The sequence below is a fragment of the Panthera onca genome, chromosome B4 (assembly GCF_046562875.1).
Source record: "Panthera onca isolate mPanOnc1 chromosome B4, mPanOnc1 haplotype 2, whole genome shotgun sequence".
NCBI lineage: Eukaryota > Metazoa > Chordata > Mammalia > Carnivora > Felidae > Panthera > Panthera onca.
The window spans coordinates 87,034,582-87,049,016 of record NC_138345.1 but is presented as its reverse complement, the minus strand read 5'-3'; the positions used below and the strand labels follow the sequence as shown (position 1 = coordinate 87,049,016).

Sequence of the window (14,435 nt, the reverse complement as noted above, 5' to 3'; positions counted from 1 at the left end):
ACCTACAGAATGGGAGAAAATATTTGCAAATCATATATCTGATAAGGGGTTAATATCCAAAATATATAAAGAATACAAACAATAGCCAAAAAATCTGATTAAAACATGTGCAGAAGATCTGAATAGACATTTTTCCAAAGACAGATGGCCAACAGATATGTGAAAAGATGCTCAACATCATTAATCATCAGGAAAATGCACATCAAAAGCACAATGAGATGTCACTTCACACACATTAGAATAGCTACTATCAAAAAAAGAAATAACAAGTGTTGGTAAGGATATGAAGAAAAGGGAACCTTGTGTACTCTTGGTAGGAATAGACATTGGTATAGTCACCATGGAAACAGTATGGAGTTTCCTCAAAAAATCAAAACTAAAAGTACCATATGAGCCAGTAAACTACTTCTAGGCATTTATCTGAACAAAAATACTAACTTAAGAGATATATGCACCTCCATGTTCTCTGCAGCATTATTTACAGTAGCCAAGACATGGAAGCAACCTAACTGTATATCAATGGATGAATGAACAAAGAAAATGTGTTAAGATGTAGGAATATGGTGGCAGTGTAGGAGGACCTTAGGCTTGCTTCATCCTACGAATACAACTAGATCACTATAAAAATCATCCTAAATACCCCAGAAATTGACCTGAAGACTGGCAGAACAAACTCCACAACTAAAGGTAGAGAAGAGGCCATATAAAGGAAGGTGGGAAGGGTGGAGATGTGGTTTGGAAGAGAAACATATAATGGACACTACAGCGGGGAGGGAGCCAGAGACACAGAAAAGGCTGAGAAGCAGACTAACACAGAGGACTATGCAGGGTAAATTAATCCCCATATCAATGGACTTGGAAAGGGAGAGGGCCTGAATTCTGTTACTTCTGGCACCTGTGGTGCTTAAAGCTTGGAGTTTTAAAGGTCAGCAGGCTTGGCTCAGATCGAGCCCAGAGGGCATTGTGCTGATCTTGGAGAGAAGGCAAGCTAACAATCCACAGTATGGAAATAGCAATCTGAAGAGAACCTGGGGCACACAGTGTGGGATTATTTGCTCTTCCCAGAGCATGTACCAGAGATGCGGTATTCACAGAGAGACCTCACTGGGAACAAAGGAACTGACTATTGCCATTTCCTTCCCCTACCCTTCAGCATAAGCACAGGGCCACCTGTGGGAACAAGTGCAGAGCAGGTTCTTGCTAACTAACTAGCTTACACTAAGTCCTGCTTCTCCAGTCTACTGGAACCACCCTTCACAGTCACTTTTGCTTCAGTCAAGCTTCACAAGCCCCCTCCCCCCAGAAAACTGGCCCCAAACTCCTGCTTACACCACATCTCCCAACATGGGAGGAGTTTTATGGAACCTCAGTTCCAGTGGGGGTGTCAACAGGTCTCATTTCACAAGCAGACCAGAGCACGCCTCATTAAAATGAGCCACCTTCAGGACAGGGACCAAACACTGCTCACAATAGGCAAAGAGAGCCTCTGCAGATGACTGGTCTAAAGGATAAAGTAGCCAAGACAAAGCAGCAGAGCACATACATCACACATTGAAGACATTCTCAGAAGCAATAGGCCCTGGGGAACAGGGGACACTACATGGCAGGGCACTATAGGACCTCTTCTTCATAATGCCATTATTCTTAAGAAGAGGAGACATAGCTGACTCTCCTAACACACAGAAACAGGCACAGAGACTTGGGCTAAATGAAAAGATGGAGAAATTTATTCCCTATGAATAAATAGACCATGGTTAGAGATCTAAGCAAAACAAATATAAGTCACATGCATAATGGAATATTTAAAGCAATGATCATAAAAATACTCATGGGACTTGAGAAAAAAGTGGAATACATGAACGAGAGCTTTCACACAGACATAAGGAATAACAGAGATAAAAGGCTCAATAAGCAATATGAGAAACTTATGATGGAATGAACATGTTTGATGAAAAAACAGAGGAACGAATTGGTGACCTAGAAAATAGAGTAACAGAAAGTAATGAAGCTGAAACAAAGAAAAAAGAATTATGCAAAATGAGAATAGACTTAGGGAACTCAGTGATGTCATTAAATGTGATAACATTCGTATTATAGGAGTTCCAGAAGAAAAAGAGAAAAGGTAGCATGACATTTATTTGAAGAGACAATGACTGGAATCCCTAATGTGGGGAAGGAAACATATGCAAATCCCAGAGGCACAGAGAACCCCCAACAAAATCAACAAAAGCACATCCACACCAAGACATATTGTAATTAAATTGAAAATACAGTGATAAAGGAAAAGTTTTAAAAGCCACAATGTAAAAGAAGACAGTTACATACAAGAGAAGCCCATTAGGCTAGCAAGGAATTTTCAGAAGAAACCTTCCAAGTCAGAAGGGAGTGGCATGATATATTCAAAGTGCTGAATGGGAAAAATCTGCAGCAAGAATATTCTACTTAGTAAGACTACCATTAAGAATAAAAAGAGATATCAGGAGTTTCCCAAACAGAAACTAAAGGAGTTTGTAACCAGTAAACCAGCCTGGCTAGAAATTTTAAAGGGGACTCTTCGAGTGGAAAATAGAGGCCAAAAGTGGCAGCACAAAGGTAGGAAACACAAAAGTAGTAAAAATGAATATTTCTGTAAAATTCAACCAAGGAACTCACAAAAAACGATATAAAATATAGCATATACCTAAAATGTGGGGAGGAAAGGAGTAAAGGATGGGTTCAAACTTACACAGGCATCAACTTAATGTAGACTGCTATAGGCAGAAGAAGTTAGACACAACCCTAATAGTAACCATATTAAAAAAAAAAAACCTAGTGAGTATGCAAAGTGTAAATAGAAAGAAATCAAAATATATCACTAAAGAAAATCAACAAAACTTGAGACAAAGACAAGAAAGGATCAAAGGAAAGCTCCAAAAACAACCATGAAGCAAGTAACAAAATGTCAATAAACACATATCTACCAATAATTACTTTGAATGTAAACGGACTAAATGCTCCAATCAAAAGACATAGTGTGACAGGATGGATAAAAAATAAGACCCATCTATATGACGCCTACAGAAGACTCATTTTAGACCTAAAGACACCTGTACATTGAAAGTGAGGGCGGTGGAAAAATTTATGATGCAATTGGATGTCAAAAGAAAGCAGAAATAGCAATACTTATATTGGACAAAAGAGACTATTTTTTTTAAATTAAAAAAAAATTGTAAATGTTTATTTTTAAGAGAGAGAGAGAGACATCGACAGAGCAATAAGCAGGGGAGGGGCAGAGAGAGAGGGAGACACAATCCTAAGCAGGCTCCAGGTTCTGAGCTGTCAGCACAGAGCCTGATGTGGGACTCAAACTCATGAAGCACAAGAGTATGATCTGAGTTGAAGTTGGCTGCTTAGCTAACTGAGGCACCCAGGCACCCTGACAAAACAGATGTTAAAACAAAGACTGTAACCAGACAAAGAAGAAAGATGCTATATAATAATAATTAGGACAATCCAAGAAGATATAACAATTATACATATTTATGCACCCAACATAGTAGCACCCAACATAAAACAATTAATAATAGACATAAAGGAACTAATCAATAATAATACAATAATAGTAGGGGACTTTAAGACCCCACTTACATCATCAGACGAATCATTTAAACAGAAAATAAACGAGACAATGGCTAGGAATGGCACAATGGAACAGATGGATTTAACAGATATATTCAGAACTTTCCATCCTAAAACAGCAGAATACATTCTTTCCAAGTGTACACAGAGCATTCTCCAGAATACATCACATTATCCCACAAAACCAGATAAAGACACCATTAAAATAGAGAACTACAGGCTAATATCCCTGATCAACATGGATGCAAAACTACTCAACATACTAATAAATTGAGCTCAAAATACATTAAGAATAAATCCCACTTGATTGTGGTGAATGATTTTTTAGATTGCAAGGGTGGTTCAGTATTTGCAAATCAATCATTGATTTGCACCAATCACTTCAAGAGAAAGGATATGAATCATATGATCATTTCAATAGACAAAGACAAAGCATTTGACAAAGTACAACATCCATTAATTATAAAAATCCTCAGCAAACTGGGTTTAGAGGGAATGTACCTCAACATCCTAAAGGCCATAGCTAATATCATCCTTAATGGGGAAAAACAGAGTTTTTCACCTAAGGTCAGGAACCTTAGGTCAGGAACTAAGGTCAGGACGTCCACTCTTAACCACTTTTATTCAACATAATACTAGAAGTCCTAGCCACAGCAATCAGAAAATGAAAAGAAATAAAAATCATCCAAATTGGTAAGGAAGAAGTAAAATTTTATTACTTGTAGATGAGATGACATTATACGTAGAAAACCCAAAAGTGTCCACCAAAACACTGCTGGAACTGATAGATGAATTCAGTAAATTTGCAGGATACAAAATGAGTGCATAGAAATTGGTTGCATTTTTATACACCAATAATGAAACAGCAGAAAGAGAAATTAAGCAAACCATCCCATTTAAAATTGCACCAAAGATAATAAGATATTTAGGAATAAACCTAACCAAAGAAGTTAAAGACTTATGGGGCACCTGGGTGGCTCCGTTGGTTGAGTGTCCAACTTCGGCTCAGGTCATGATCTTGAGCCCTGTGTTGGGCTCTGTGCTGACAGCTCAGAGCCTGGAGCCTGCTTTGGATTCTGTGTCTCTGTCTCTCTCTGCCCCCCGCCCCCCCAACTTGCACTCTGCCTCTCTCTCTCTCTCTCAAAAATAAACATTAAAAAAAAGAAGTGAAAGTCTTGTCCTCTGAAAACTATAAAACACTGATGAAATAAATTGAAGATGACACTAAGAAATGGAAAGACATTCATGCTCATGGAATGGAAGAATATTGCTAAACTGTCTATACTACCCAAGTCAACCTATACATTTAATGAAATCCTCATCAAAATACCAGCAGCATTTTCTGCAGAACTAGAACAAGCAGTCCTAAAATTTGTATAGAATGATAAAAGCCCTGAATAGCCAGAGCAGCTTTTAAAAAGAAAAGCAATGCTGGAGGCATCACAATTTTGGACTTCAAGTTATATGTCAAAGCTATAGTAATCAAAACAATATGGAACTGGCACAAAAACAGATACATAGATCAATAGAACAGAATGGAAAACCCAGAAATAAAGCCACCACTATATGGCCAACTAATCTTCAACAAAGAAAGAATTTCCAATAGAAAAAAGTCTCTTCAACAAATGGTTTTGGGAAAACTGTACAGCTACATGCAAAGAATGTAACTGGACCACTTTGTTACACCATTCACAAAAATAAATTCACAATGGATTAAAGACCTAAATGTAAGACCTGAAGACCTAGAAGATAACACAGGCAGCAACTTCTCTGACATGAGCCACAGCAACTGTTTTCTAGATATGTGTCCTGAGGCAAGGGAAATAAAAGCAAAAATGAACTATTAGGACTATATCAAAATAAAAAGTTTCTGTGCAGTGAAGAAAACAATTAACAAAACTAAAAGATAACCTACTCAATGGGAGAAGATATTTGCAAACGACATATCTGATAAAAGGTTAGTATCCAAAATATATAAAGAATTTATAAACCTCAACACCCCCCCCAAAAAATAATACAATATCAAAATACGCAGAAGACCTGAACAGACATTTTTCCAAAGAAGACATTCAGATGGCCAACAGACACATGAAAAGATGTTCATCATCATTCACTATCAGGGAAATTGAGATCAAAATTATAAGGAGGTATCACCTCACACCTGTCAGAATGGCTAAAATCAACAACAAAAGAACCAACAGGTGTTGGCAAGGATATGGAGAAAGGGGAACCCTCTTACACTGTTGGTGGGAATGCAAACTGGTACAGCCACTGTGCAAAATAGTATGAAGTTTCCTCAAAAAGTTAAAAACAGAACTTCTCTACAATCCAGCAATTGCACTACTGGGTATTTATCCAAAGAATATAAAAATGCTAATTCAAAGGGATACATGCACACCTGTTTATAGCAGCATTATTTATAATAGCTAAGATATGGAAGCAACCCAAGTATCCATCAAATGATGGATGGATAAAGAAGATGTGGTGTATAAAGTAATTTATCATATATATATGTCATATATATATCATATATATATCTATCATATATGTATCATATATATATTATGTAATGACATGTATGGAGCTAGAGTGTATTACGCTAAGTGAAATAAATCAGAGAAAGACAAATATTATATGATTTCACTCATGTAGAATCTAAGAAACAAATGAGCAAAGGGAAAATATGAGAGAGACAAACCAAGAAATAGACTCTTAACTACAGAGAATAAACTGTATGGTACCAGAGGGGAGGTGGGGGGAGGGGGGTAGATGAAATAGGTAATGGGGATTAAGGAGTTCACATGTTGTAATGAGCACCAGGTGATATATGGAATTGTTGAATTACTACATTGTACCCCTGAAACTAATATAACACTGTATACTAACTAATCAGAATTAAAATAAAAACTTAGAAAAAGAGAAAATGTTGTGTGTGTGTGTGTATCACATACAATGGCATAATTTCAGCCATCTGTAACAACATGGATGGACCTAGAGGGCATTATTTTAAGTGAAATAAGTCATACATAGACAAATACCATATGATATCTCTTATTTGTGGAATATAAATAAAAGAAAATAAAACAAAAAACCCACAGCACCAAGCTTATAGATACAGTTAATGGATTGGTGGTCATGAAAGGTGAAGGTTGGGGGTGGGCGAAATGGGTGAAGGGTGTCACAAGGCACAACCTTCCAGTTATAAAATAATTTACTCATTGGGATATTAAATATAGCATGATGACTATCCTTTACAATATTGTATTTCATATTTGAAAGTTGCTAACTGAATAAATCTTAAAAATTCTTACACAAAAAATTTTGTTAAGTAGATCCTTGTTGTAATTATTTTGCAATGTATATAAATATTGAATCATGTTATACACCTGAAACTAATGTCAATTATATATCAAAAAAGAATTTAAAATGTTTTTAAAAAGTAGAATATTTTTATATGCCTAGAGGATGTTTTCTATGTGTGCAGGTTTGGCACTCTATGTATAAATTTGGAGGTTTTTTTAAAAAACTGTGTGTGTTGTACCTGTCAATGGAAATAGAACAAAATCATACCTGAATCTGAATTTGCTAAGCATTTATTGAACACCTATTTAGTGCCAGTCATTATATTAGGAACTAGATACCAAAGACAAATCTAGTCACAATATTTCTGTTGTATGGAGATCCCAGTTCTTCTGCGCATTGTCTTGTCCCATCTACAATGGAAGTTTGACATATTTTTTCTGACCTACCTCTTCAGGTTATATACCTCATATTATGAGATACCAGATTAGTTAGGAAATGCCAGTCTTTTGAGAAGATCCATAAGGCAAGCAAGTAAATTATAAAGTTGTCATTCTAAATCATCTATGCCTAAAGGATGCATTAACAATTTTTTTTAGTGTTTATTTATTTTTGAGAGATAGAGGGTGGGGGGGGGGGGAGAGAGAGAGAAAGAGAGAGAGGGAGACACAGAATCTGAAGCAGGCTCCAGGCTCTGAGCTGTCAGCCCACAGCCTGACGCAGGGCTTGAACCCACGAACTGCAAGATCATGACCTGAGCCGAAGTCAGATGCTTAACTGACTGAGCCACCCAGGTGCCCCAGATGCATTTTTTTTTTAATAAGAACAACAACAGCCGTTATTACTCTCAAGAATATAACCTCATTCTTTAGTCATACCACATACAGAGAGCTAAGAAACATAGCGGTCAGAAACACATTCTAGAGCTAGTATGCCTAGTGATTTAGTCTAATATATAAGCAAGAAAGTGTTTCTTGGGAAGGGAGTAATATTCTGTTTTTAATTTAACAAGACTTTTGCATGAAAAAAAATTTCTCTGAGACTCCAGAACATTTCCAAGAGCTGTACTAGCTTTGCCTTAATCACTCACAATGGATGAATTGCCAGGAGCTGTTTGTCTATTTTTACAATGGGTCCTATTTGCCTTGATGAGAAATGGTTGCTGTGTTCTGTTGAGAATGTCTTCAAGGATGGTGTAATGATTAAGAAACTGGTCTCTGGCGTCAGATTACTTGGATTCATTTCCCTAATCTGCCACTTATTAGCTGGTGGCCTTTAACAAGTTACTTAATAGCTGTGTTCCTCAGTTTGCACATCTGTGAGATCGGGACAATAGTATACCCACCACATAGGGTCCCTGTCTGGAATAAATAAGTTAATATTTGTAAAGCACTCAACATAGTTCCTATTTAAGGGTAAGGGCTATATTTACTTGTTAAGTAAAATACATTAAACAATAAAGTTAATAGGTGTATAAAATGAGCCAGCTTTTTCAGAACTCAAACATGAACACTATATTCCAAGTTGTCAACCTGATTAAGCACTAATGTAGAGATATCTCAAGTCTTCCCTTACCGCCTCCATACATATTATACGTGGGCTTTCAAAAGCAAACATTCTTCCAAGGTTGTTCTGTGCACCTATTCTCTTTTGGATTAGCTGTAAAGAGATCATGCTGGTAAGGGACCACAAAGAGGAAATATGTGGATTCTAGTGTCTGTGATGGTAACAGGATCTGGGCCATTCCAGTTAGCTACCACAGATGGGCCTCATGGAAACTGTTGTGTTTATCAATTGTAAAGGCACCTTGCTAGGCTTTCGCTGCAGGAGCAGATACAGGTTTTCCTTTACAGCCACTAGACCATGGCTCTTCAGCAATATCTCTGCAGGGACTTATCAGAAGCTACCACATGAAGGTGGCATTTTTTTCCCCCTGAACACTGCAATTATTGTCATTACTCAACTGGTATTTCTATATCCATTCGTATATTTCAAAGACCGTCTCACCAAAAAAGTTTCCCTTTATAGTCAAAATGTTTTCTTAACCTGAAAGAAATGTTATGCTAGGGTTTATGTGCCAGGTTTGTGGGTTATTCTTTTCTCTTCATGTTAAGGTTTTTGTACTTGTTTGCCTATGGCAATTTAAGATGAAGTTAGCTTGGAGTAGTTGGTACAGCAGTAAAGGACTGCTTTATTGAATCCTGAGCCACTGTTGCCCATTTTGCTGTTACTAATACAACATTAATGTTCTTACTAAATCACAAAAACAGCAAGTAGAAGCTGATGCTGAAAGTGTTTATAGATATTCAGCAATTAGCAGAAGCTAATAATTCCTATTTATGGAATAACAAATAAAACCTAAGTGATTTTTTTTAACCTCAGTACATTTCCAACAAAATGTGTTATATATAAGTTTCTACTCTTAGAAAATAACAAAAGTTGTGTTAGACCTCATGTGCATAATATACCCTCCTTATAATTTATCCTGACTCTAGCATAACCTTTGAAAATAAAGCAGACTTTGCACAGGAAATTTATAGCTTTGGAAAGGACATAGTATCAGAGAGCCAGAAATACATCCATACTTAATGTCTTATTATAGAATAAGATTTCATATTTTATAATGACAATGGGATACTGAAAATGTTAAGTATACAAACTTCTGGTTTTGAAAATATTTATTTCAAGGTACTGTTTATGTTTAAAAGTTAGTATTTATTGTATTCTTATTATAGGTATTATTTCATTTAATCTTCATAGTGGTATGATAAGACAGGGACAATCTCCATGTATAGGAAAGGAAACAGGTTTTTTTGTAGTGAAATAACAGCGCCACACATTTAAGATACTGAAGTCAGAACCAGCCATGGCTGGAGGATGCTCTTAACCCATGCTCTTAACCATTACTTGTAATTATTGCTTGCCTGATTCTCTGAAAGTCTTAAATTTATTATTTTTTAACATCATCAGTAGGTGAACTTTCAATAAACGTAGGACATACCACCTCTTGGCCAACTTTTAATTATTCATGGTCAAGAAAAGAAAAAAAATGAGGGAAATTGAAATTCCCAATGATCACTTTTCAATTTTACTCAAGATTAGAAAGATGCCATTAAAATATTTTTCATTATGGTGCAATAGAAATAACAAAAATATCTAGTAAGTGAACCTCATACTTAAGGGAGTATTAGTGTTTTAAAATAGATCTAGATTTTGTAAGAAGCTTCTTTTGACCTCTTTGTTAAAATGAATCTTCTATCTCAAAGGTAATAGTGTGTGCCATGGCTTTAATTTGATTCTGAGTTCATGACCTTGGATTACAATAGTAACTGATAATATTATAGTCAGTCTTTCACATTACAACCTCAATGTCTCATTTTTATGATGGAAAAGTTGAAGAAGTTAGTACAGAGCTATATCTAGGAACCCTTCCTCAATGCCAGCCTTAAAAATTTATTACCAACTTGATGTGATTTAATGGATTTCAGAAATGTTTTATGCTTCAAAAAATGTTCCCTTTTTTGCAACCACAGTGGCTTAAATTCCCGTATTAAAGAATCATTCATTCGTAGCTTTAAGATTTCAACATTCAGTAGTTGTTTACTAAAATTCAAATTTCCACAGTAAAGATAAGTACTGTATATGAATGAAGATATAATTTATTCTCCATAATAGGACATATTTCCAAGATAAGTTCAACAGAAAGTCAGGACAACAGGTGTAAAGCAGGACTACTCCTCAAACTGGAAAATATATCCCAAGTGTATCCCTACTACTTATTATGTGCTCAATTAATATTAGTCAAATAAATTAATGGAAGAAACAGGTATGCAGTACCTATTTTAGTAGGTTTGAAGTCCCAGAATGAGGATCTCAGTCCCTAGACTATCACTGCTTAGATGCATCTTCCAGAAGTTTTGCTTAATTTTTCTGAACTTCAGTGTTTTCAACTGTAAATTGGAGATAACAGTCATTAATAACAAGGCCTAATAACTGTAAATAGTAAATGGGGATAATCTCAAAGAATAATTCTGAGGGTTACAAGGGAACATAAATGTGCACCAAGTTGTCTATTGATTCTAGCAATTATGATCTGAAAGGTGGAGGCAAAGGAAAGGGTGAGGAAGGTTCCAGGTTTCCATGAGGAGAAGGATCAGCTGTCTTTGGCATTCTAGTCTAGACCAGAAAATGGAGTCTGTTGCATTTCACTAAGCAAAAATCAACTCTTTGCCTTCTAAAACACTAGCCTCTAGGGGTGCCTGGTGGTTCAGTCCATTAATTGGTTATTGTTATTTGTTATTTCTACTGTTATTGTTATTTGTTATTTCTACTCTTTAGACTCATGTTTGTGAGATTGAGCCCTACATCAGGCTCCATGCTGGGCGTGGAGCCTGCTTAAGATTCTCTCCCTCCCTCCCTCTGCCCCTTCCTCGTTTGCACACACTTGCTATCTCTCTCTTTCAAAAACAAAACAAAACAAAACAAACAAACAAAACCAACCTTCTAGCCTCTATATTTGAAAAAAGAAATAGGGGGAGGGGTGAGGCATCCTAAACTACATAGAGTATATAATCAGTATATACGAGAGAGAGATTGAATTCACATTAGTTATTTTGGAAGTGAATCAATCATTGTGAAATTTGTTTACTTTGTTCCATTATAAGAAATTTGTTGGTATTTCATTTGTAACACCATACCTGATGTCAAGTGAGCATGTAATACTTAGGTGTAGGATAATTGTCACCACGGAATATTTCATGAGAAAATTTTCCTGACAGTGTTAAGCAGCAGTATGGAAATTACTCAAGAGAGAATTGCATTTAAAAAATTAGGATAATTTCTAACTGAAATGTTAACTGTAATGAGTATGCTGGAATCAACCTTGATGTATCTATTTGGACATTTTCCACATCCCAAGTGGTTAGTCTAATACCAATTAAAGCATCACACATTGCTATTATCTTCTTGCATCATTATTTTCATGAATTAATTTTGTTTTAAAAATCAGACCTTTTCCAAATGAGAATAAATTTAAATATCCAAGGTGCAAATGTGAAACTGATGTCAGGACCCATGCATATCTATAATTTCAAATTCTGAAACCACAGAATCATGGGAATAATCTTAAAAAAATAAAAAACGGAGGAACTGACCTTTGGGGTCACCTCATTGTTCCCCTAGCTATTCACAGAGAATCCAAATAGTAGCCCCAGGTGTCCTTCTCCTGAAATTATGTATCACTTTCCTCTTACCTTCATTCATTCATTTTTTCATTTATCCATCCGCCCACCCATCCATCATTTCAGTCTTTCATTTGACAAATATTAGGCATTATTTATGTGCCTAGAATGCTGCTTAGCACTGAGGAAACAAAATGTATGCTGAATATCTTTTTTTCTACTATATCATAGCTTAGTGCGAGAAACAGAGATTACTAAATAATCATAATATGATGAGATATGTCTTATAAAAGATGTATGGACAAAGTGCTGACTGGATGAATCACAAAAGGCTTATGAATTATGAAGTGGTAACATTGCTTCTGAGGTTTGAAAGAAGAGATTTCTGGCAAAGGTAAAAATGTATAAAGATAAGGAGATATGAATGGGCATATCAAGTCCTGTGAGTATTAAATAGTTATGACTAGAGATAAGCCTGTTTGTCTCTGAAGGGATTGGGAAGATGGAGAGATGAGGGTAGATGGATTGATATGAAGTTCCTATAAATTTCCTCCAGCTTCATCCTTTATAACAAGTGTCTATGGCAAGTCATGACACCAACCCACTTTATGACTGCATTGGCTCTGACCTGTGTGGATAAAATCAAGTACTCATGATGACCCGAACTCAAAAGTTCCGTTATTTCTCAGGCCATCATTTTAGTCTTCCATTTTCCATTCAGGTAGGGAGAGATCTAGGTGTGATGAGGATAAGGGGTTGGTTCTCATTACTCAAATATTCCATTTTTTTTTTCAAAATTGGGAGACATCTTTCTATATTATAACATTATTAATTTTTTCTCCTGCTATTGGTTTTAACTATCCTGAACTCTCAAATTTATGTAGGAAATGTTTTACTTCTGGTTCATATTACCAAAACCTTCTATTGTCTGATTCTAAATTGTTAGCCACTCCTTGATAGGATTTTTATTATTTATTATTGTTATTCATGTTATACTCTCAAATATTATTCAAATATTTGAAATTCAAATAGTAGATGTTTGATATCTCTGGAGTAGCTTGGGAAAGAGATTATAAAGCAAACCTTTGCAAGTCTAGATCTGTAAAATGTCATGGATCCCATTCAGACTGTTAATGAGGATTACAGTTGATCAGCAGAGAATAACAAAGCTGGCTTGTGAATGCCTATGGGTGGCTAGACCTATACATTGGTTAAATGACCTGGCCCCGTTTATCAACATTAAGTTGTGTACAATTTAGGTTCATGCTTTAGCAAAATCACAAATTACCATAGACATGGCTGTTCAGGAAAGATCATGAATATTAAATCTTTGAACTGTGATTGAATATTACTACATAATACTATTTGCATAGTTCTCTTACCCTTTTATGTTAAAATGATGGTGTACTAATTTCTATATACTTTCTCCCTTGACTTTAATGAACTTTTTAATTACGTTTGTGCAGAACGCTTCTCAAAATATTCACAAGAAATTCTTGCTATTTTTGTATCAATTTCTCATAAAAGCTTTTTTATTTTAGGTCCCATTTATGAGTATCTTTCTGAAATTAAAAAAAAATGTTCTACAAGTTCGTGATCCTCTAGGAGAGATGCAAACCTATCTCCATTGTGAACTTTTATGGACGTAAAGGAAGTTATTGTCTCACTGTCCCTTTATGTTTGTTGAAATGTTCCCTTTCTCCCAGGTTTGCTTCCTGTAATAATCTGTTGAACAGTGGAGTACCTGACATGTGTTTGTTCCTTAGGCAAACGTGTAAAACTCTTCAAGTTCGAATGGAGAAGTAGAAAGAGAAGGTTTCTGCTGTGCCTGATGACAATTTTTGATTTTTCCACACTCAAAAATATTCTGGCTCCACGTTGGAGCACTAGTGTGGCGAATCCTAGTGTTGGTCGGATTCTAAGGAAGGGACAGAAGTTTCGTTGAGGAGTAAAGATTCAAAACATCTCCCGAAATGAGCTCTCGTCTTGGTTTATTTCTCACAGAGCAGGTGTGTACACTGTGTTGCAGGATTACCTGTAACCTAATCTTTCTTATAGTTACCATTAGCATTCCAGATGCTCCTGATTTCAGGGTGAAAGATGAACTTGGTATAGCTTTAGGGATCAGAAAGCAAAGAACTGTCTCAGTATTCAGTAAAGAAAGGCATTGAACTATCTCCTATAGAAATAAGGAGGGGGCATCGCTCTTTGAACTATTATGAGGCCCACCAATTAAACAACCCTGCGACAAGGAGGTGAACCTAATATTGTCACCTACAGTGGCCCTGCCATTGACATTGTTTTTCCAAGCATAGGAAATGGATAATAAAAACTTTG

The 14,435-nt window shown here is 36.0% G+C and overlaps 1 protein-coding gene across 3 annotated transcripts in view; it reads left to right on the top strand.

Moving 5' to 3' along the window:
• Positions 1–14,435, top strand: part of TAFA2 (TAFA chemokine like family member 2) — a 527,083-nt gene that overhangs the window by 501,938 nt on the left and 10,710 nt on the right. The window contains exon 5 of one of the 3 annotated variants that reach the window (XR_009617192.3): positions 13,865–14,107. The exons of the other annotated variants lie outside the window; for them this stretch is intronic. The gene's annotated coding sequence lies outside the window, so the exon portion shown is untranslated. The remainder of the gene's footprint in view (positions 1–13,864; positions 14,108–14,435) is intronic. 3 annotated transcript variants of the gene reach the window in all.